Source organism: Terrapene carolina, unplaced genomic scaffold, assembly GCF_002925995.2.
Source record: "Terrapene carolina triunguis isolate 2854851 unplaced genomic scaffold, T_m_triunguis-2.0 Scaffold84, whole genome shotgun sequence".
In the NCBI taxonomy this organism is placed as follows: Eukaryota; Metazoa; Chordata; order Testudines; family Emydidae; genus Terrapene; species Terrapene triunguis.
The window spans coordinates 12,978,732-13,000,937 of record NW_020664435.1 but is presented as its reverse complement, the minus strand read 5'-3'; positions in this window follow the sequence as shown (position 1 = coordinate 13,000,937).

Genomic DNA, 22,206 nt, shown 5'->3' with positions numbered 1-22,206 from the left:
CAATTGCAACTCTTCTCTGTACTAGTAAACATTATGTAGAGTGTATAAGTCTTGCAATGGAAATAGCGAGACTAGTATGGTAAATAGTTGGTTTGTTTTCGCTAACTATACTGAATGTAAAGGAGCCAGATTGCACAACAACAAGCAAGTTAACTGATCCTTAAAAGGAGACCATCAACTTGAAATCTGGTCAGCTGTAAAAAGTGAGTTTAAAAGTAGCTTCAAAAACTACACCTGCCCCTAAGTCACCCTGACAATGTTTCCAATCCACAGCCATGAGTGTGGTGTTACAATCAAGTTTTCCTCTTTTTTTTTTTTTTTCCCCTTTGCTTGGCTTTTTAATATTTTTCACTCCTGAGATATCCCACACAAACAGGAACAACTGTCTAAATGCATATAATCAGTTTGCACTGTTTATAGAGTCAAAGCACTGAGGTTCTCCCCTCTCTCCTCCCCTCCCCCACCCCCCTGCCTTTCATGTCTCTGGTACATGAACATCACATGTTATTTACAACACTATCCATTTAAACAACATTTTCCCAACTAGTGTTCCTTTAATTTTACTTTCTTGAGTGTTTAACATCAGAATGTTTCCTCTGGATTTCATACTGAACAACTGCCATAAAAACCTATTTGACAGAATAAAAAAGTGGCCCACAGAAAATTAAAAATTATACTGTCTGGCATATGCATGCTTCACTCAAGAAATGCAGAAACCGTGACTGTGCTTAAGAAGCCCATACAGAGATCTGGACTCCTGTTCTTCCCTAGGGCCAACTCCTACCAGTTGCTGAGTGCCTTCCAGTCCCATTGAGTTTCATTGTGCCTCTGAGCTCTGGGACTTTTTGCTTTGTGCTAGAGGGAGAAGTAACTTGGGATCTCAGCCTTTGTGAAATGCAATACTTGTATAATCATTAATCCTCTCCTGTTTATCTCTGTTTTTTATCTAATATTCATGGGCTGGGGTGGGAAATCTCCAGTTTCTCACACATTCTCTAACGGAAGGCAAGTATAATGTCAAGCCACAACTGTGGCCTCCTCCTGCGCGCTTAAACAAAGACAGCCTTTTACATCTCTGGTGATCCATGGAACATGGTATTGTGAAATGTCCCTGCTGCTAATGCACTGTGAGGTGAGCAACCACCTGGACTGCTTACTGCAATCATCTACAAAAATGGGGAAAAAACAAAGTGAGTGTGTGTCTTCCCACTCTGGAAAGAGAGAATCTCATCCAAATATGGTGTAGGTGGGGGGCTATTAACACAGGGAGGTCAAACTCCATTCTAGGGAGAGCGCTGCATTACAGCTATGGGCCCTACAAAGTTAGGCTCCTGAACAACCATCCATCCACAACAGATATGCCCCACTGATAACAATAGGCTTCAGCCTGAGAGGAGTTGCAGGTGCTTAGCAGCTCGCAGGGTCAGGCCCCACGGAAGGTTTGCACAGAGATCAAGTATAAAAATTTGGCCTATGTCTAGTCACTCTATATTTTTAGAGCCAGGTCCTGGGCTCAGTTATGCAGGGCCAACTTCTGTTAACTTCAGTGGGAGTTGCAACTGTGTTAAGGGCCTGATCCAGTTCTACCGACTTCAGTAGATTTTTGCAATGGGCTCTGTGTTCAGAATTTGACCATTAGCAAAGTTACTATTGCATTCCAAATCATTAGGGCTTGTCTAAGCAGTTCTTGTTCTGCAGATACAGTTTAAAGCAATACAACTCTCTCTAGTGTGGCCAGAGCTATAGTGGTATACAGGTACTTATGTAGCACTCAAGTTAAAATAGGTATGTAAAAATATTTTCATGTGAACGTTTTGTTTAAGAACTGGATAGAATGCCAGGGCTGTATTTTCCTGGACCCTGCCCCTTTAAGGATTGGAGCTGAACTTCAAAGGTCAGAGGGGAGCCAGCTCCAGCGAGCAGGGATGTGGCCACAGCAGTGTGGTATGCTCCCGTAGGACTCTTGAAATAGTTTTTGTGCAAGCTGGATTTTTTGTTCTTGTTTTCTGGGATATTTTTTATTATGGCAAAAGCTTCATAAAATGCTCCTGTTTTAAACTGTCCCTGGTCTGTCAATATAATTGGTAAATTGAGGGGAATGTTATTCCAATATAGGCACCTTTATACAGGTATAACTGTCTACACTGCAGAGTTTGTGCACTTTAACTCTGTTAGGCCATGTCTATCTGTACAGTGGTGCAGCTGTTCTGACACAGCTACACTGCTGCAGCACGTCTGAAGACGCTCTATACCGACATAGCACTGTGCACGTGAACGGCTATGTCGTTGTAACTTATGTCGCTCAGGGGGGTGGTTTATTCATACCCCTAAGCAACATAAGTTATGCCGACATAGGCAGTAGTGTAGACATAGCCTTACTACGTTGTTGTAGTTAAAGTGGTACAAAAACTACCTGTAGATCAGGCCTTAGTGGGGAACAGGGCCGGCGCAACCCATTAGGCGACCTAGGCGGTCGCCTAGGGCGCTACAATTTGGGGGGCGGAGACCGCGGAGGTATTTTGGCGGCGGGACCTTCCGCCGCCTAGGGCGGCAGAAAAGCTGGTGACGCTCCTGGTGGGGAATAATGATGCAAGGCACTCTTAGTATCACTATTTCTGCCCTTTATGTATCTGGCCATTGGTGGGTTAAACTGCCTGATCTGTGCTCTCAGTTGCTGAGAGTCCAAACTGGGCACACAGTTGCAAAAACAAAATTCATTAATACCCTGATGAACTGAATAAAAGCACTCACAAGGCTGTTAAGGCAAGGCTATCTCAGGTCATGTTTAGTAGGCTGTCTTGTCTTATTTTTTAATACAAGCTTGTGTGATGGCTGCCAACTTAGCTGACACACCAGGAACTGAGCTGGGGACTTCCAGAGGTAAGTGTCAGTGCTACAGCTTGCTCTAAAGAGCCAAGGCCATGGCCATTGATATCCTCTGTGGATCAGCACAGAGTGGGACCTATAGAACATGCTCACCGGTAGGTTATACTTGCATTCTGCAGAATCTGGGTACCTCAGGCACATTAAATTCAGCCATGATGTTGATCAAATGAGCCCTATCCCCATATTAAATGAATACATTGCAGTGAAAAACACTGCACCCTGTTCACCTTTACTCTCATTTATACAGTAACAGCTGTCAGTAGCTGCAGACCACAGTGGGTACTGAACTCTGACACGTGATAAGGTTGTTAACCTTTGGTAAAGCTGAATCAGGTTGTGAGGCAGGAAATAAAGACCAGCCTCTCAACTGTGTGTGTGTGTGTGTGTGTTACCTTTATTACAGTAATGAAGAGTGCTTTCACATGAACTCAAGTCCTGTTTCTTTTATACACATTTTAAATGAGAAGTTATGAAACTCTGATTTCAGACCAGCTGGCTGGATTAACATACACTTAGTTTCTTCGCACAGGAAAACAGGATGAAAATAATCATAATCTTGGCAGCTGTCTCCAGTGGATAAGGATCATCTTACTGGGTCCAATTCAATATTTAGTTGAATACACTTTAGTTTTGTGTTATCATTCACTTGATTTCAATGGATTTGCACCAGCAGGATACTACAGTACTAGAGTAATGAGTCAGGCCCACTGTCTCCTGATCATAACTGATCTGATGTGCTGTTACCGGCCTGTCTGAGACCAATAACATTACTCAATGTCAGAACCTGATTTCCAGGTCTAAGGGCAGATTTCACAGGTGTTCTATAGTGGAACCAAGTACATCTGAATAGGTGGTTAGCGGCTGCAGAATGGTCAGTATTTTGATGCTCCTACCTCTGCCAGCCATAAGCCTTCTTGATCTTTGTGTCTAAACTGTTCTACGATGTTACTGTATGCTATTATATAGTTGTATGTCACTGGTGGGAGAGAAGATTCCTGTACATACAATTTGTGGAGAGAGTCCCCCAGCTGCAAAGTTTTGATCCACATCAGACCTCTGGATTTGATTTTTAGCTTATTAAAGAAAGGGTGAATTCTAAATCTGTGGACACTCACATACAGGGATGGGTTTGGACTAGTCTCTCATTGTTGGCAAAATATTTTGGGGCCATGATGGCTGAATGGTACTATAGAAATGACAATGGTTTTTATTGTCATTCCTCCATGTCTACCAGCTAGGGTGACCAGATGTCCCAATTTTATAGGGACAGTCCCGATTTTGGGGTCTTTTTCTTATATAGGCTCCTATTACCCCCCTCCCGCACCCCTTGTCCCAATTTTTCACATTTGCTGTCTGGTCACCCTACTACCAGCAAGTTATTCTTTTTAACTGCTTCATTCAGTTCAGCATCCCTTCATTTAAAAAGGGATTCACTACTTTTAGGAATAGATTTGTTTATATTCAGGCCTTTTCCTTTTTCTGCTGTACTAAAACTCTTCCTCTTGCTATCTCTTTAATGTACAGGGCAGTTCAATATGTTTCTACACTATTATCTTTTTTTGTACAAAGTATCATTAAGTGCTTTGCAGTGACAGTTAAAGTGAAGAGAAAAGGAGACTTTAACCCAGGGGCTGCCAACCTGAGCTGAGAAGGAGCCAAAATTTACCTACATACATTGCCAAAGAGCCACAGTAATATGTCAGCAGCCCCCCATCCGCTCCCCTGCCCCACTCCCAGCACCTCCCATGCACCGGCAGCCCCGCCAATCAGCGCCTCCCCCTCCTTCCCCACACCTCCCGATCAGCTGTTTTGTGGCGTGCAGGAGGCTCTGGCGGGGCGGGGGAGGAGCGAGGGCACGGTGGGGGAGGAGCGAGGGCACAGCAGGCTCAGGGGAGGGGGTGGAGTGGGGGCAGGGCCTGTGGCAGAGCCTGAGCAGTGAGCACCCCCTGGCCCATTGGAAAGTTGGCACCTGTAGCTCCAGCCCCAGAGTCGGTGTCTATACAAGGAGCCGCATATTAACTTCTGAAGAGCCGCATGTGGCTCCAGAGCCACAGGTTGGCTACCCCTGCTTTAAACAACTAAGAGGAGGCTAAGACTTCAGGAGCAGACATTAAAGTAGATGGATATTAGGTCAGATTGCAGAGTGCAACAAAATCATGGAGAACTCTGAAAAACAGGAAGGTAAAACTGAAGCAAATTCAGAAATGGACAGGAAACCATTGGAGATAAACAGATGATTATTAGCGTGATCCCATTTATCTGGTCCTAGTAGTTTTGCCTCAACCTTCTATGTTCCCTGAAGCTTACCGAATTGTGATTTATATACAACGTTAAGAGAACGGCTATCATCAGGATGGAAACTGTTGAAATGAAAAAGGATTTCAGTAGAGATGGTGAGTAAGGATAAACTCTAGTTATGTGTTGGAGGAGGTACTAAGAACTGCAGAGAATGAAGGTGTTGGGAATTCTATTCAGTCAAGAATGACTCCAAGATTTATGGACTATGACCAAATTTATCTTCTGATGAATCAAAGACATAGGAATATGGAGACTGTCGGGATGGGTAAACTGATAGTCTTTAAATCCTTGTTTCTCCTGAGTTAATGACATTTTAGAGTTGGTTTTATCCATGATATCTGGGGTTCAAGCTAGGAATGACCCTGAGATGTCCTAGAAAGAAATTATAGCTAAGCTAAATACTAGCTAAGGTAGTCTTTGAGGTGCTCTGTAATAAAGAGTAAGGGGAAACTGCTCCTCCCCCCCCCCCCCCCACATTTCAGTGAAATTGTTACAATCAGATATAAATTAGAGCAGAAGATGATCAGCCACTATAGGGTGAGTTGAGACAGGGATCTGTCATCAGAGGTATGGAACATCATTAACCATACCAAGAAAAGTGGTTGTTTCATTAGTGAGGATACTCAGGGTGAAATTCTGACTCCACTTAAGTCTACATCAAAACTACAATTGATTTCAGTGGGGTCAGGACTTCACCCTAGATGTCTGACTGGATCCCATGTGGAGAAGAGAAAGCCCTGGTCTACACTGGGGGGAGGGGGGATCGATCTAAGATACGCAACTTTAGCTATGATAATAGCATAGCTGAAGTCAACGTATCTTAGATCGACTTACCTCGCGTCCTCACGGCATGGGGTCGACTGTCGCCGCTCCCCCGTCGACTCCGCTTCCGCCTCTCGGCAGTGGTGGAGTTCTGGAGTTGACGGCAGAGCGATCGGGGATTGATTTATCGCGTCTACACTAGACACGATAAATCAATCCCCGATAGATCGATCACTACCCGCCGATCATATACCAGGGCAAAGATAGAAGGAATGGCAGAAAGTGGCTGTTAACACACAAAGGAGTAGCAGGGTAAAAGGACAAGGACATAATCTATGGAGACATGATGACCTTGTTGCCTACAAACTTTTTTTAGATTGTGTTTTGTTAGTGACTTTATCTTTGGCTGGAGTAAACTTGGCAGCCACTGCAATCTAGAGGTGCTGGCGGATTGCTAGCAAACAGTGGTTGGCTATGATTCTGCAGGAAGGTCATTTTGCCCTCAGTATTGAGACTAATTCAGTTGGCAAAACGTGTTGTGTTGGGTTCATTTGTGCTGAGCACCTGTGGAGTTTGGCACCAACCTTCTATGGAGTATTGTAGAGGAAAAGGAAAATTGCAAATTATTCAGGTGACTTCATAGAAAGACTTTCTGTTATGGGGCCTTCTCTTAATACAATCCGGGGCAGTGTGATTAATGGTGGGTCATGCCTTCCCATAGAGTGACTTTCTGACCTTGGAAATAACCAGACTGGATTTTATTTAATCTTTTGTATTTTCAAGTGCATTTCATACTTGTAAAATGGGCTAGTTGGCTGGACTGTCCTGGACACTGGAATTGTCTTTAATAATAACACTGGTACCTTTATTTATATTACCATAGTGACTAGGAGCCCTAGTCATGGATCAGAACCCCACTATGCTAGGTGCTGTACAAACATAGAATAAAAAGACAACCCCCGCCCTAGAGAACTCACAACTTAAGTATGTCCTGGGTAGGATCTAGCAGTCCCTGCCAATTGGATGGACTAGTTCTAGAAGTGAGTGGGTAATTTACTTTCCATATTTATTCACGCCTTTCTGTTGAGACTGCCAACGTCTGCAATGTGGCTAGAGAGACCAAAAAGGGCCATATTTTTGGAGTTAAATGTACCCACACACAACCACAGCATATATCATTTGAAAGCTTATTTTATGTACATTTAGATGAGGTATGATGTGGAGCTGTCGAATGGTGCTGTAAGCCCATAGGTGAGGTGAAACAATGGTAACAAAATGAGAAAATATAGTGTTTTGCAGTTGCAGAAACACTGCAACATGATTGACTACAGTTCTTACTGCTGAAATTAATTTCAACACCTTAATGTGGCATTAAGTGATCACAGCTACCAAAGGACAATGTATTAAAAGATTTTTATTGGTTTTGCATGGGCAAGTATTTTGAGAAATAATGAAGCTGTTTAACATGTGGCAAATATCAACATTTTGCAATATACTAATGTGAAATATATTCACATCACATTTTTAATTGTCAAAGCATCTCACAAATGATTATAACTGTCTATATTTTAAACTGAAATTTATTGAGCAAATCAGCCTCACACTGAAGGTTGTGAACCAGTATTGCATGCCCACTGTTTGTACTGCATAGTGGGTAGATATAAATGTACATGAATTCCTAATGTAATGCTTTGCTATGTACAACATAGCATCTAGTCTGCCTGGTAGAAGGTTTTAATTTGTAATTGCCTATGCATGCAGTACTAGTCTTTGAAATATTCTAGAAACTACCTTTTTAATTCAGTGATGCTTATGCACAGTTTAGTATTAGAGAGGACAAAACAGTGGGCTTCAGTTAAAGTGCTCACTAAACAAAAATGGCAATTTTGAAACTACTGTAATTAAGCACAAATTATGTTAGATATGTCTGTATATTTGTACAAAATGAAAAGTGTGGTGGTAATGCTAACATGCTTTGGGAATCTGACCTCTACAGGAAAGTTACAGTATAAAGACATTGAGGATACAAGCCCCTTAAAGCTTACATCATGGAGGAAAAAGCTCTCAAACTTTGAAAACTGTTATTTCACAATAAAAGCAAAAGAATGCAAAATTGTCAAAAGCCGCTAGCGCTGGACAGAATTCTGTGATGCTGGCAGCAGAAGCCAGGAGAGATGAACTGTATTGGTGGCTGCTGAATGAGTTTTTCTAGTTTGGCACATCATCTAATACTCCTATCACAGGGATTGCTTTCAGGACTACTCAAGCAAGTTGAATTTGGCATGTTAGAGTTTAACTCAGGAAAGAAAACAGACACTGCATTTGAACAGATTCAATCATGTTCACCTGCTTCTATAGCCACCAGAACGAACATGTTCTCCAGTGCTTGGTACTGTTATCTTGTTTGTTTGCTTGAGGAAAAATGGAAACATTTTGAGAGAGTAACCATCTAGGGGAGGCAGCACTCCAAACAGGAGATCACATGTTATTGTCCAGAATATCTGTGGAAGACAAACTGCATCCTTGGCAATTATCACTTAACATGCCTTTCTTTCTACTTGAGTAAAATGAATCTTAAAGCAAAACTATCTAGTCACACTGGAACAATAGTCACCTTATGTCATTACATTTTATCAGCTGATTGAAGAGAGAGACAATGATCTTGTAGCTTTGTAGCAGCTCGGACAGAATAAAACCCTACTTCTCTCAGATGTAGAAACTGCAAGCTACTCCAGTAGCAAATTACAGGCAAGTCTAGAAAAACACTGATTCTGCAATTTCATTCCATGGACAAGGCCAGCCTACCACTATTCTGTGCAGCACAATGCCATTAGCTGATGTCATCCAAGCTGCCAGCAATCTGAATCAGGAACTTAAGTCATCCAAGTGTTTTGTGATGTTCTCCTGGCAAGTGAGCCTGATGAACAGCTTTCAAAAGAACAAGTGGTTTTTGTATAATGTCTCTTCAATCCTTCAGTCTGAAATAGCTAAAATGAAAGCTTCAGAATATTATCCAAAGCCAGGTGATTGTAGTTAACAGAGGTCAGCTACTTCTGTGCCCCAGTTGGTGCAAGAGTTTGTCCTTTGGTTGATACAGGAAGAGGCATATAATTCAGCCAGCAATTAGTATCATCCTTCAGAAGACCTTCAAAGAAGGTGCCTCTCAAATGCAGAGTGCATAGTATTTAACAGTTCCAAGATTATCACATCACTGCCAGTGGCAGATTTAGAGTTAGTGGTCAGCTTCATTTTTTGGGGTCCCTCCTTGGGACCCAGCCAAGAAAAAGAACATTCTCTCTTATCTCCCCCCACCCCCGTTTTTCATTCTGTTTTTTTTTCCCATCCTCCTCCTATAAGTAATAGGAAGTAAATGAAAATAAAGTGAGGTACCTTGATTGTTTTTTGTAGTCTAACTTATTTTTCCATAGACCACTTGAAAATTGCTGAGGGTCTCGGCGGACCACTTAATGATCTTTTCAAATATTGTTTGTACCGTTAGCTAACTATTGTAAAGCACTTTGGATAAGAGCGCTTTATTAAAAAAAAAATATAAAAAAGCATTGGGGTGTGGGGTCTGGCCAGGACTTATGGTGTAGGAGGGGGCTGGGGGTGCAGGGTCTGGGAGGAAGTTAGGGTGCAGGAGCAGGCTGGGGGTTGGGGTGCAGGGTCTGGCCAGGAGTTAGGGTGCAGAGGGGGCTCAGGGCTGGGATAGGAGATTGGGGTGTGGAGTGCTTACCTGGGGCAGCTCCCATTTGGTGCGAGGGGTGCAGGTGAGGATATGGGTGTGTGTGTGCAAGAGTCAGGGTGGGCTGGGGTGTGAGGGGGTGCAGGGGTCAGGGAGGGCAGGGTGTGGGGGGGTTGCAGGACTCAGGGAGGGTAGGGTGTGTGTGAGAGGAGTGCAGGAGTCAGTGCTGGGAGTGTGTGAGGGGGGTGCAGGAGCAGGCTTGGGGTTGAGGTGAAGGGTCTGGCCAGGAATTAGGATGCATGAGTGGGCTCAGGGTTGGGGTGTGGAGTGCTTACCTGGGGCAGCTCCCATTTGGTGTGAGGGGTGCAGGTGGAAATGGGTACGTGTGTGTGCAGGAACTCCCATTTGGTGCTCAGGGTGGGGAGGGGGATGTGGGTGGAGTGCAGAAGTCAGGGCTGGGGTCATGGGGGTGCTACTACCTTGTGATGTCCTACCAATACTAAATGACATTTGATATTGTTACTCAGGTGATTCCATTTTGGACTGATTTCAGTCACAAGCTTGCAACAAAGAGCAGTTGCATATAAACCTATTCTGGAGATCAAACCAGCTGACAGGGCCATAGTCCATACTACAATGCTGAAATGTCAGCAGCTGTAGAACATTAGCATGCTGCTTGGACCATGGATCAGCAGCTCTATCTGCTGCCCAGCAAGTGAAATGGACTATCCCAAATGAACTTAGTACCAATGGGATTCACCCAGGTGGTCTTCACACCCTGTGCTGTTTTATTGCATGTATTAGGGACATTTTGGGGAGAGGCAGGACGGTGTGTAGGCAGCTTATGCTACAAGCAAATGCTTGCTTGTAAGTAATTCAGCTGTGCTCTTTGTGGCTTGACTCTCGCATTTGAGGCAACTGTGTGCTCTGAAACGTTATTCATTTGCTAAGCGGTGTGAGCAGGAAGGAGGTACTAGTATAGTTTCAGCATTTGTCTGGCAAGTGTTGGCTGACACTCAAAAGGTGTCATTAAAGAGCTTGATGCTGTAATTCAGCATATGCTACCACTACTAGAGGAATTTCAGACCTGGGGGGTACGCCCAGTTTCCTACATTCGAGTTCTGGGATCACTTTCTCCAGGTTTTGCAGATACTATGTCTAAATGGCTGAGTGAGAGGATGATCAGAAATTTCTCTCTCTCTTTGCCCCCCCCCATGCATTTCCATACTACTTTACTGCAAACATGCCCAAATATGCCAAGTGGATACCAGTCTACCAAGGCCGGCTCTAACTTTTTTGCCGCCCCAAGCAAAAAAAAACAAAAACAAAAAACGCCCCGCTGTAACAACCCCCGCGCCGCCCCGCCAAACCAAAAACAACCCCCTCCCCAATGCCGCCCCACCGAACCAAAAACAACTCCCCCCCGAGCGCCGCCTCGCCGAAACAAAACAAACAAACAAACAAAAACCCAAGCGCCACCGCTTACAAGGTGCCGCCCCAAGCACGTGTTTGGTCGGCTGGTGCCTGGAGCCAGCCCTGCAGTCTACATTCTTGATATGTTAAATCTTCCTACACAGAACTGTGTATCTGCCAAGGCAATGAAGACTGTGGTAACCCATGCACTCTGACAGATCATAACAATGAACAAGATGTTGACTAAAATATCGCCAATCTATTACATTTCAATACTTGTATAAATTTATTAGACTTTGTTTTATCTGTGACCTCAAAGCATCATAAAGATCCCATTTTATGTCTTGAAATAATAGTCATTAAACTAACGAACAATGACACCATCTACAGGTCAAAATGGCTGCTTTGAAATATTTGTATTAGTTTATACCTGTTTCTATGTGTAACTTTAGTGTCCTCGTGGCCAAGATGGAGTCTGCTCTGCAGGCAGCTCTGGCCAAGAGAAGGCGCGCGCAGGAATGCAGCAGGAAAAATCCCTTCCACCCCAGGGGCACCTGTTCCAAACCCCCCAGAGTGAACACACACACACACACCGGAAAAGTACAATGGATATAATAAAGGGAGATATTTATTTACAGAGGGATGAGAGGAGAAAAACAACAAGGGGAAATATAGGGGGAGCAGTAAAACAGGGCTGCATCCAAACCAAGGCCCCACAGGCCCAGTGGTAGCACAGTCTGAAAGGGCAGACACCGAGCAATGTGTCTGCACACCAAGTTCAGGAGTCCTGAGCAAACTCGAGGTGGTGAGTCTTGGGTGCTCCTGGTCATCTTCGGTGCCAGTAAACTTTCCCCAACAAACCTCTCCAGTGCCCTCTTCTGCCGCTCTCTGCAAAGCCACTCAGAGCAACCACCTCCCCACTTAACTAGCTACAGCCTCCCTCCTTATTCCCAATGCAGAGTCACAAGCCCCAGTGCTCACAGCCCCATGCAGCTCTGAGCAGCAGTGATACTAGGTCCAGCTCTGGCCTGTCCTTCTCAGGCAATTCCTTCCTGGCACAGTGCTCCTGGCTCCTGTCCTGGGGTGTCCCCGATCGGCTGCCCTGTCCTTCCCAGGCTTCAGGCAGGTTCTCTGCTGCTTCACTTTGCCAGGGCCTGCGGGCTGCAGCCCTTCTCTCTCTGGAGCTCCAGAGCCACACCTTGGAGTTTCCCTCTTTTCTCTCACTGCTCCCCCTCCCCCCTTAGGAAAAAGATTTAAAGGGGCCATGTTCTCTAAACCCCAAAGGGGTTACATATGGTAATGGCGTCACTTGACAGCTCCATATCATACCTCGTCTTAATGTAAACATAATAAACTTTCAAATGGCTCTTATGGTGTTTGAGGGAGGGGTGGAGAGGGTACATTATCGACCAAATCGGTGATGTCTGTGGCTCACCTAGTAAATTTTTAATTTCATTGTTAATAGCGGTTCATGTGAGAGAGAACTAGGTGGAGACCTCACAACGTGATTCAATAAAAAATATTAGCAGAGCTGGTTTATAATTTTCCAACAAAATGACTTTTTGACAGAAAAGGCAGTTTGACACTTTCCCATAGTTTCAGGTTCTGACAGTTTCAATTAATGTTTTTTTGATTTATGAAAAACTTTTGAGAGAATTTCATCATTGTGAAAAAAACAAAAGTTTTTTCCAGTTTGAAGCAACTTTTCGTTTTGAAATATAAACTAATTATAACAGAAACTTTAAATTGAAACAACATACTTCAATTTGCCCTGAACCAAATATTTGGTTTGGATTTTTGGTTCATGAAAACTTTCAAGATTTACACTTTGTCCCAGGAAAACTTCTGTGGGATGGGAAAACCTGCTTCCTGCCCAGCTCTATATCAAGGCAAAAAAACATTAAATTACTAGAAAGGGAGTGTGAGCTAACGCCTAGAGCAGGGAAACTGGGGATTAGTACTCCCCAGCGTTGTGTGACTTGAGCTCACTACTCCCCCTGTAAACTGGGTCTGAATCCTTCCCTTTCTCACAGGGGTGTCACAGCTAGAACTATGTTACATGCAGGGGTATGGTACGTCATTTATAACGTTGCCCCCTTTGCCAAGTGGCGGTAGATTTCAGGACCTTGTGGGTCAATTTCCCATTTGGTGCAGTGATGTGGTATTTATCTTACTGTGTTTTGTTTATATAATGTACACAAGTGCTGTTTCCTTGAGCAGGGATGGTACTAAACCACACAACAACCTCCTCTTGCAGAAATCTTAGGTAAGGCACCTCGTCTTGTTTCAAGAAGGATCTACATTGGCGCTCTGTCTCTCTCCAGGGCTCTCAAAACTCACCCAGATCCATTTGGGTTAATAACCACTCTGCGTCCCTTTTGATCCCTCCAACACCTTGCACTTTAGTGCAAGGCTCTCCTTAGAGCACATTGTCTGGAAAAGGTGGCTTGGCCATTCAACCATCCTCATGCACCTGCTCTGCTTTTAACCCTTGTGCACCTGCTCTGCAATACAAAGGAAGTTCTGTCAGGAAGGTGAATGTTTTTACCCACACCATTTCCTTAGCTCTCCGAGGGCATGCACTGCATGGCATCTGTGACACTGACCCATCGAGGGTTAAGCAACCAGCAGACTAAGGCTATGTATGCACTGTGAACCTTACAAGGCAAGGCTGCCCTGCTGCTCTTTGTTCCGGGAGAAAGCTCTCCTGGCAACAAAACCAAACCACCCCCCAACAAGGGGCAGTCGCTTCATTGATGGGAGAGTAGCTCCCACTGTCCACACCAGCACTTTTCGGTGTCAAAACTTTTGTCATTCAAGAGGGGGGGAGGTTTCACACCCCTGAGCCACAATGATGCAAGTGCCAGTGTAGACAAAGCCTAAGTGACGCAAAATCAACCTTTAAGAACATATTAGACAAGTATTGAAATGGCAAACAGGGCCATTTCTTGTAAATAGTTCTCAAAGCCAGGTTAAGTAGACTAAATTCTTTGAAATGTAAACCTGTATTGTCAAAGAATTAGAAGTTACATACTAATTGTATTTGTTTACTTTGATAAATTTCTAACTTGTAAGTAAACTTCTATTCATCTGTTACTATAGTCTATTGATTCAGAGATCAAAAAAGAATATTAACAGTTAAATGAAACTTGGGGTGTAATAATATCATTGTCTATATTTCTCTTTGAGGTTTGTAGTAAACTGTGAACTGGTTGAATGGTTAATTACCTTATGCTAATGAATGCAGCTAGTTACCAGTGTGTGCCTAAGAAATAGAGATTTACTTCAAAGCAGCCACGTATTGTACGGGGTGGCCAAACTTACAGATCCTCCAAGCCACATATGCTAATACTCAGAAGTTTGAGAGCAAGGTGCATCTGCCAGGGCACAGGGCTTCTGCCCTGCAGCAGGGTGGTGGAGTTTGGGGCTTCAGCCCCATGGGAGACATCTGTCACTCCTGCTCGGAGCGAAGGACCTCCCGCCGAATTGCCGCCACAGATCGCGATCGTGGCTTTTTGTTTGTTTGTTTGTTTGGCTGCTTGAGGCAGCCAAAACCCTGGAGCCGGCCCTGCTTGCAACTATCTCAATAGAGCATAAGCTGGCCCAGACTGTGGACCTTCAGCAGGAAGCAGTTCAAATCTTTGCAACCAAGAAGGCACGGAAAGCACCACTTTGATTATTCAAACAGATAAAAATGCCAGTATTTACTATGCAGACAAGAAAAGTTACATTTGCTGTTCAGGCGTTTGAAAGTTAAGTGTTACTTAAAATTTTGGAACAAAGCATTCTAAGTTGTTAGTTCTCCTTTATTGGGGTAGGTAGCAGAGCAGTACCATGAGAGGAGTAGAACAAGAAGAAGGCAGAATTGAGACCTTTCAAAGTTTTGGCCCAAGTGAGGGGAATTGGGGCATCATTTGAGCTCCCCACCTCAGGTGCCAAAATGTTGTGGGCCGGCCCTGGTAAAATCTGAAATATTCATTGACCAGGTGGGTAATGTGTCTGATCTCTTGGAACTGATAGAACATTATATATGGTGAATGAGACTTTTTTAAATAATCCTCATTATATTTGATTTGGCTTTCTGGGTGGGAGCCAAAGGCTGGATTGCTTAAGGGAAACTGTATTTTTGACTTCTTGGTAACCAGTAAGGTATTACACAAGCTATTTTATGATGAGTTTGGTGAATCTAATTATAGGAATAAACCACCAGTTTTGGGGATCGTCTGTCCCATTCTTTGCAGTTTGCCCTGATTGAGCAATCTTAGGCCCTAGCTACACTGGCAAGTTTCTGTGCAGTAAAGCAGCTTTCTGTGCTGTAACTCCTGAGGTGTACACACTGCCAGGCCACTTAGTGTGCAGAAACTGCGCAGTTGCAGCGCTGTAAAAAAAACACCCCGACGAGAGGCGTAGAGCTTTCTGCGCTGGGGCTACAGCACTGTAGTGCCAGTGTAGACACCATGGTCGATTCACAGTGCTGCGATTGGCCTCCAGAGGTGCCTGTTCTCACCTCTCTGGTCATCGGTTTGAACTCTACTTCCCTGCCCGCAGGTGACCAACCGTCATCCCCACCCCGTAAATTCCTTTGGAATTTTGAAAGTCCCCTTCCTGTTTGCAGCGCATCTTTCCAGGTGGCCATGCCTGCTCCACGCACCAGGCGATCCCCCACTTGGAGCAATGCTGAGCTGCTGGACCTCATCAGCATTTGGGGAGAGGAGGCTGTCCAGTCCCAGCTGCAGGAATTATGATACCTATGGACAGATTTAACGATGCATGACAGAAAGGGGCCATAACTGGGACACATTGCAGTAGAGGGTCAAACTGAAGGAGCTGCAGAACGCCTACCACAAGGTGCAGGGGAGGCAAACCGCCGCTCCGGTGCTGCGCCCACGAGCTGCCGGTTCTACAAAGAGCTGGACTCAATACTCGGTGGTGGGCAACCCCACCTCCACCGCGAAGACCCCTGTGGAAACTTCGGTGGCTTGCGTGCCAGTCGAGAGTGGACCAAGCCAGGAGGAAGAAATCTTGGACGAGGATGGGGAGCACCAAGCAAACACGCTTCAGGCGATACTAGCTCTGCAAACCGAGCAGCTCCGTGCCCATCCTACCCTGCAGCCACTGTCTCAAAACTCTTTCCCATGCTCCCCCCCCCAGATACCGCCAACACACTCTTACCAACCTCCTGGCTCCACTCTCTACCCGCTGCATTCCACTCCTCCCCCATCACAGTCCAGCACTGCGGACTCTCACTACCCACTGCACTCAACACGCATCCCTCTGCAGTTTGGCCCTGCTGAAGTACAGCACCCGCTGCATTGTACTCTAGAGGAGAAGGTTGGATATGATCCTTGAACATAAACAAATCTTTAGCCGTCCCAGGACCCCACCTCCTCCTGGGACCTTCCCTTCCCCCATCCCCCTCACTGCTGATGGTTTTTTTGTTTGTTTGCTTGATTCTCTCCTCCGGTTATTTTTTAATAAAATAATTGTGTTGGTTTGAAAGCAATCTTTATTCTATTAATTGAAAGCAAACAGAGCCCTGCAAAGCAACAGACAATTATGTTAAACCTTCATATTGCATCATCTGCACCAATCACCTCCTAGCATTACAAGCACTGCACACCCGAGCATAGCAACAACTATTAGTGGCTTTCAGCTTCAAATTGCTGTCTCAAGGTATCCTTGATCCTTATGGCCTTGCGCTGTGCCCCTCTGATGGCCTTGGTCTCTGGCTGTTCAAATTCAGCCTCCAGGCACTGAGCCTCAGCAGTCCAGCCTGAGTGAAGCTTTCACCCTTCCCTTCACACATATTATGGAGCGTACAGCACACAGCTATAAACATAGGAATACTGTCATCAGCCAGGGCCAGTTTCCATATAGGTAGCGCAAGTGGGCCTTTAAATGGCCAAAAGCACACTCAACAGTCATTCTGCACTTGCTCAGCCTGTTGTTGAACTGCTCCTTGTTGCTGTCAAGTTGCCCCGTGTATGGCTTCATAAGCCATGGCATTAAGGTGTAGGCGGGTTCTCCCGGGATCACAATGCACATTTCAACTTCCCCTATGGTTATCTTCTGGTCTGGAAAGAAAGTTCCGGCTTGCAGCTTCCTGAACAGGCCAGGGTTCCGAAAGATCTGTGCATCATGCACCTTTCCAGACCAGCTTGCGTTAATGTCTGTGAAACGCCCACAGTGATCCACAAGTGCCTGGAGAACCATTGAGAAATACCCCTTGTGATTAATGTACTCGTGGGCTAGGTGGTCTGGTGCCAGAATTGGAATGTGCATGCCATCTATTGCCCCTCTGCAGTTAGGGAAGCCCATTTGTGCAAAGCCATCCGCATCGTCACGCATATTGCCCAGAGTCACGGTCTTTCGAGCAGGATGCGATTAATGGCCCTGCACGCTTCCATCAACACAAGTCCAATGGTTGACTTTCCCACTCCGAACTGGTTAGTGACCAATTGGTAGCAGTCTGGAATAGCCAGCTTCCACAGTGTACTCGCCGTGAGCTTCTCCAGCGACAGGGCAGCTCTCATTCTCATGTCCTTGCACCGCAGGGCTGGGGCAAGCTCATCACACAGTCCCATGAATGTGGCTTTCCTCATCCGAAAGTTCTGCAGCCGTTGCTCATCATCCCAGACGTGCATCACGATGTGATCCCAGCACTCAGTGCTTGTTTCCTGAGCCCAAAAGCGGTGTTCGCACCTCCGTGAATGCCACAAGCAATCTCGGGTCATAGCTAGTACGCATGGCGAGATCAATGTCGCACTCCTCTTACCTTTGTAGTTTAAGGAATAATTCCACTGCCACTTGTGATGTGTTGGTCAGAGCAAGCGGCATACTGGTCAACGGTTCGGGATCCATTCCTGCAGCCCGAAGAGGCAGGGCGCACAGTTCACAAACCGTTGAAAGATGGTGCCAAATGCGGACGGAATCACAGGGATTGCTGCGATGCAAAGCAATGCATCACGGGGCATTGGGACAGGACCCAGGATGCCCCACGACCCCCTCCATCTTCCCACAACTCTTAGCAGCAGAAGAGGAAGAAATGCTCTGTGGGATAGCTGCCCAGAGTGCAGCACTCCAAATACCGCTGCAAGTGTGAACACGCTATTGCGCAGGTAGCTGATAGTGTGAACACACAACAGCGGTTTCCCTTCAGTGCGCTCTGAGCGGCACTGTAACTCCAGGAGCTGTAACTCTGCCAGTGCAGACATGCCCTCAGTGTGGCCCCTCCATTGACCAGGGTCAGATCATCCTAACTCAATCTATGAAGCATCCTCCTGGGTGCTTAAATATCAGTGACTCCTAAAGTAAAAACCAATAGCACCTTTTGCCATAATACAAAGCATGTTGAGATCCTGGGATGAATGATGATGTTGCAAAACATTAGGTAAAGAATGAGCTCCTTAGTAGCACGTAATAGTTACAGCTCTGTGTTCTGAAATCACTTAAAGCCAGTTAAAACTATTAGCAGTAAAAGTACACAGCTGCACAGCTGCATTTAAAAGGATAAATTGTGTTAAAAGTAAATGTGCTTACTTGATTCAACCTCCTCTTTGGCACATGCCTAGATCTGGTCAAAAGGAAAATGGAGATTCTGCTAGTTCAACTGCCTTGAAAAATGTCTGAAGACTAAATGGAATCTAGAGTGTAAGAGTTTATTTTAAATAGCAAATCATAGATTAACACCAGCAACTTGAAGTTATATCACCAAATCAAGGCTGTTTCCATGGGAACGCCGCTAATTCCCAAGAACGCTGTCAATGCACCAGTAAAAGCAAAAAATAAAAAGCTGGACCCAGGCTTTACACTGTCAAGCTTTGTTATAATGGAAAAGAGGATGTTTACATTTTGTGATATAAGAACGTGAGCAAATACAAAGTCCCAGCCTGTGAGCTGCCCTTGACTTCTATTGAAGTCCATAGGGCTCCAGGGCCTTCAGCAACTTGTAGGATCAGGCCCATGGTATATAATTTCCAACTACTCTAGCTGTACTGTGTCAACTCTCATTACAGCAGATGGACTCTGCTAGTGAAATAGTTTTCATCAATATAGTAAATCTGACCCAGTCTGAGTGATATCTTTTCCAGTTAAGATTATGACTAGTAATTGAGAAATAGGTCCAGTGATTGAAGGATGTGGAAGTTGGGGATGTGGGGGAAGGAGGAGAGAAATATTTCACCCCCTCCCCCAAAAAAGGGGATAGAAAGTAGATTCCTTCCTTCCTCCCCTCTGCCCTGAACGTACAGCCTGAAAAGAGCATTGAATAGAAAAGTAAAGCAATGAAAATCAGAGCTGTGCCTACATTAGCTCATTTATTATTTGTCCATCTCCTATTTACCTAACTGCCCCTCTCTTCTAGCTAACAGCAGGCCCTCCTCTGCCATTGGCTCTCACTGTTATGGTGTGTGCCCCGGGGTTCAGTGCCTGGCCCACCTCTTCTCTGCCTTCCTCACCATCTGACAAACTGCACCATATCACATCCTGCACCTATCCCTGGAAATGCTGGAACAAATTGCCTCATCCTCTTCTCAGAAATCTCTTCAGAGGCTTCCTGTCCATTTCAGGCTCCAGGATAGCTGTTCCCTCTGTAACACTCAATGGACATGTCCCTTGTCTCCCTGACAGCGCCTCTTCCTGTCCCATTAATTGGAATAGTCTCTCTCCACTTAATGGCAGGGCCGCCCGGGGGGGGGGGGGAGTAAGTGGGGCAATTTGCCCCAGGCCCTGGGCCCCACAGGGGCCCCCTTGAGCCCTGGCCTAGCAGCGGTCCGGGTCTTCGGCGGCCCCGCAAGCCCTGGCCCGGTGGCAGTCCGGGTCTTCGGCGGCATGAGGCCCTTCAGTGCTGCCGAAGACTCGGAGCGACTGAAGGGCCCCCCTCCGCCGAAGACCCAGACCGCCGCTGGGTGAGTACAAGCGCCGCAGCTCCCCCGCTTTGCCCCAGGCCCCCTGAATCCTCTGGGCTGCCCTGCTTAATGGACTCCTTACCTACCTCAAAATTCCACCTCAAGAGCCATTCTTCCTTTGGCCTATGAGTCTTCACTTTCTCAATAGAATCTAATATGGATGTTTTGCTATCTCCACTTGTAAGGAAAATATTTTTAATCTCATGGTTCTGTTCTTTAAGACTGCAATTATGTAGGTATGGCTTCAATTTAATACAGTAATTTTTTTGTTGATAGGTAAGTGTGTTAGTGGTACATTGTTCCAGAGTTTTGTAGTGAAGTGCTGAGACTCTGGGAAGGATTTCACTAACTGCTTGCTCAAATGTTGTTTTTAAAGATACAAAAGGCCAAATCCCCCCCACCCCAATTTTTTAAGGCAAACAGGCACAAGATGTGGAAATATATACATCTTTGTGGATCCAAACTTGTGGTCATAGTTACCATAATTGTGTGTGAAAGTCAGACATTTTGCATATACAAATCAATATGTAGACATACTTTGACAAATTTATGCCATGATCCCATAATCTGACCCACACAGACAGACCCCTGCACTTCTGCTTTGCAGGACTAGAGCATATGTATTACAATTTTGGCAAAAGGTGAAATAGACAGAAAAGGAAGAGCGAATGAACCTTGGGACAGACATAATTAAGAGATCCAGGAGTTGAGGAGTGTCAATTGTTTCAGTTACAAAGAAGGAGCAGTTAGATAAACTGAGACATTTGTACAATACTCAATTTGCATGCACAATGGCAGGAATTGTGTGCACAAATGTGTGTGGTCCTTGGGTTTTTGTTTTTAAATTCTGTTCCATAATCCTGTTTTTGGTACTCTGAGTCACATCTTGCCATTAGACAGTTAGATTTGAAAATTTTGGCCAAAACACTACACATGGCTGCCCTGACAAAGGGACTTCAATATGAGTACAGGTCTGGCCTGCAATGACTATGGAATAGAGAGATCTTTCTATCTTAACAAGGGAAGTGGAAAAGGAAAACACGGGCTTGAAAAATGCAGATGTTTGTGCCCACAAATCAGGTTATACTGCTTTAGTAATACTCCCCCTAGTGGAAATGAAAATGTTATCCTGTTACATAATATAACATTTAATGGCTATAGCAAAACTCTCAATGCCAGCTATTTGAAGTAGGGTTACCATACGTCCGGATTTTCCCAGACATGTCCGGCTTTTTGGTCCTCAAATCCCCGTCCGGGAGGAAATTCCAAAAAGCCGGGCATGTCCGGGAAAATAGGGAGGGGTCGTGCGGCTTGGATCTGGGCTGGAGCCGCTGGGGCTGGCGGTGCTTGGCCGCCAGCCGGCGCCGCTCGGCCAGGGCCGGGCCGGAGCCGCTCAGCTGGAACCGGGGCCCGAGCCGAGCCGGAGCCGCTGGGACCGGGGCCGGGGGTCCTCGGCTGGCGCTGCTCGCCCAGGGCTGGGGCCAGGCTGGAGCCGCTCGGCTGGAACCGGGGCCCGAGCTGAGCCGGGCCGGAGCCGCTGGGACCAGGGCTGGGGGTGCTCGGCCGCTGGCTGGCGCCGCTCGGCCGGGGCCGGTGCCCCAGGGCTCGAGCTGAGCTGGAGTCGCCGGGGCCAGAGCCACCGGGGCTGGGGCGGGCCGGAGCCACTCGGCCGGAACCCGGGGCGGCCCGAGCCGAGCCGGGTCGGAGATGCCGAGGCCAGAGCCGCTCGGCTGGGGGGGCCAGACTGGGCCGTGCCTCCTCGCGCCCTCCCGCCACCACCCCAGCCCCAGCTTACCTGCTGCCTGCCTGTTTCAGGCTTCCCGCGAACATTTGATTCGCGGGAAGCAGGGGAGGGGGAGGGGCAGGGGGCGGAGTGTTCAGGGGAGGGGACGGAGTTGGGGCGGGGACTTTGGGGAAGGGGTGGAGTTGGGTGGGGCTGGGGGCGGGGAAGGGGTGGAGTTGGGCGGGGGCGGGGCCCCGTGGAATGTCCTCTTTTTGTTTTTTTAAAATATGGTAACCCTATTTGAAGTGGTTCTTATTTCATGGCTATGATGTAAGAGGAGAGTTTTATTGTCTCATTTTAGGTAATAGTCTGTTATACTCTGAAAAGTGACTAAATGTATTGTAGCAGCAAACTTGCCTGCTGCAGCTCATTCTGTACACAGGGTCATGGGATGGTGCCCCAGCTAGTGCCTAATCCTGCACTTCTGATGCAGGCAAATCTCCCATTGCTTCACTGATTGTCTTGTTCGGGAG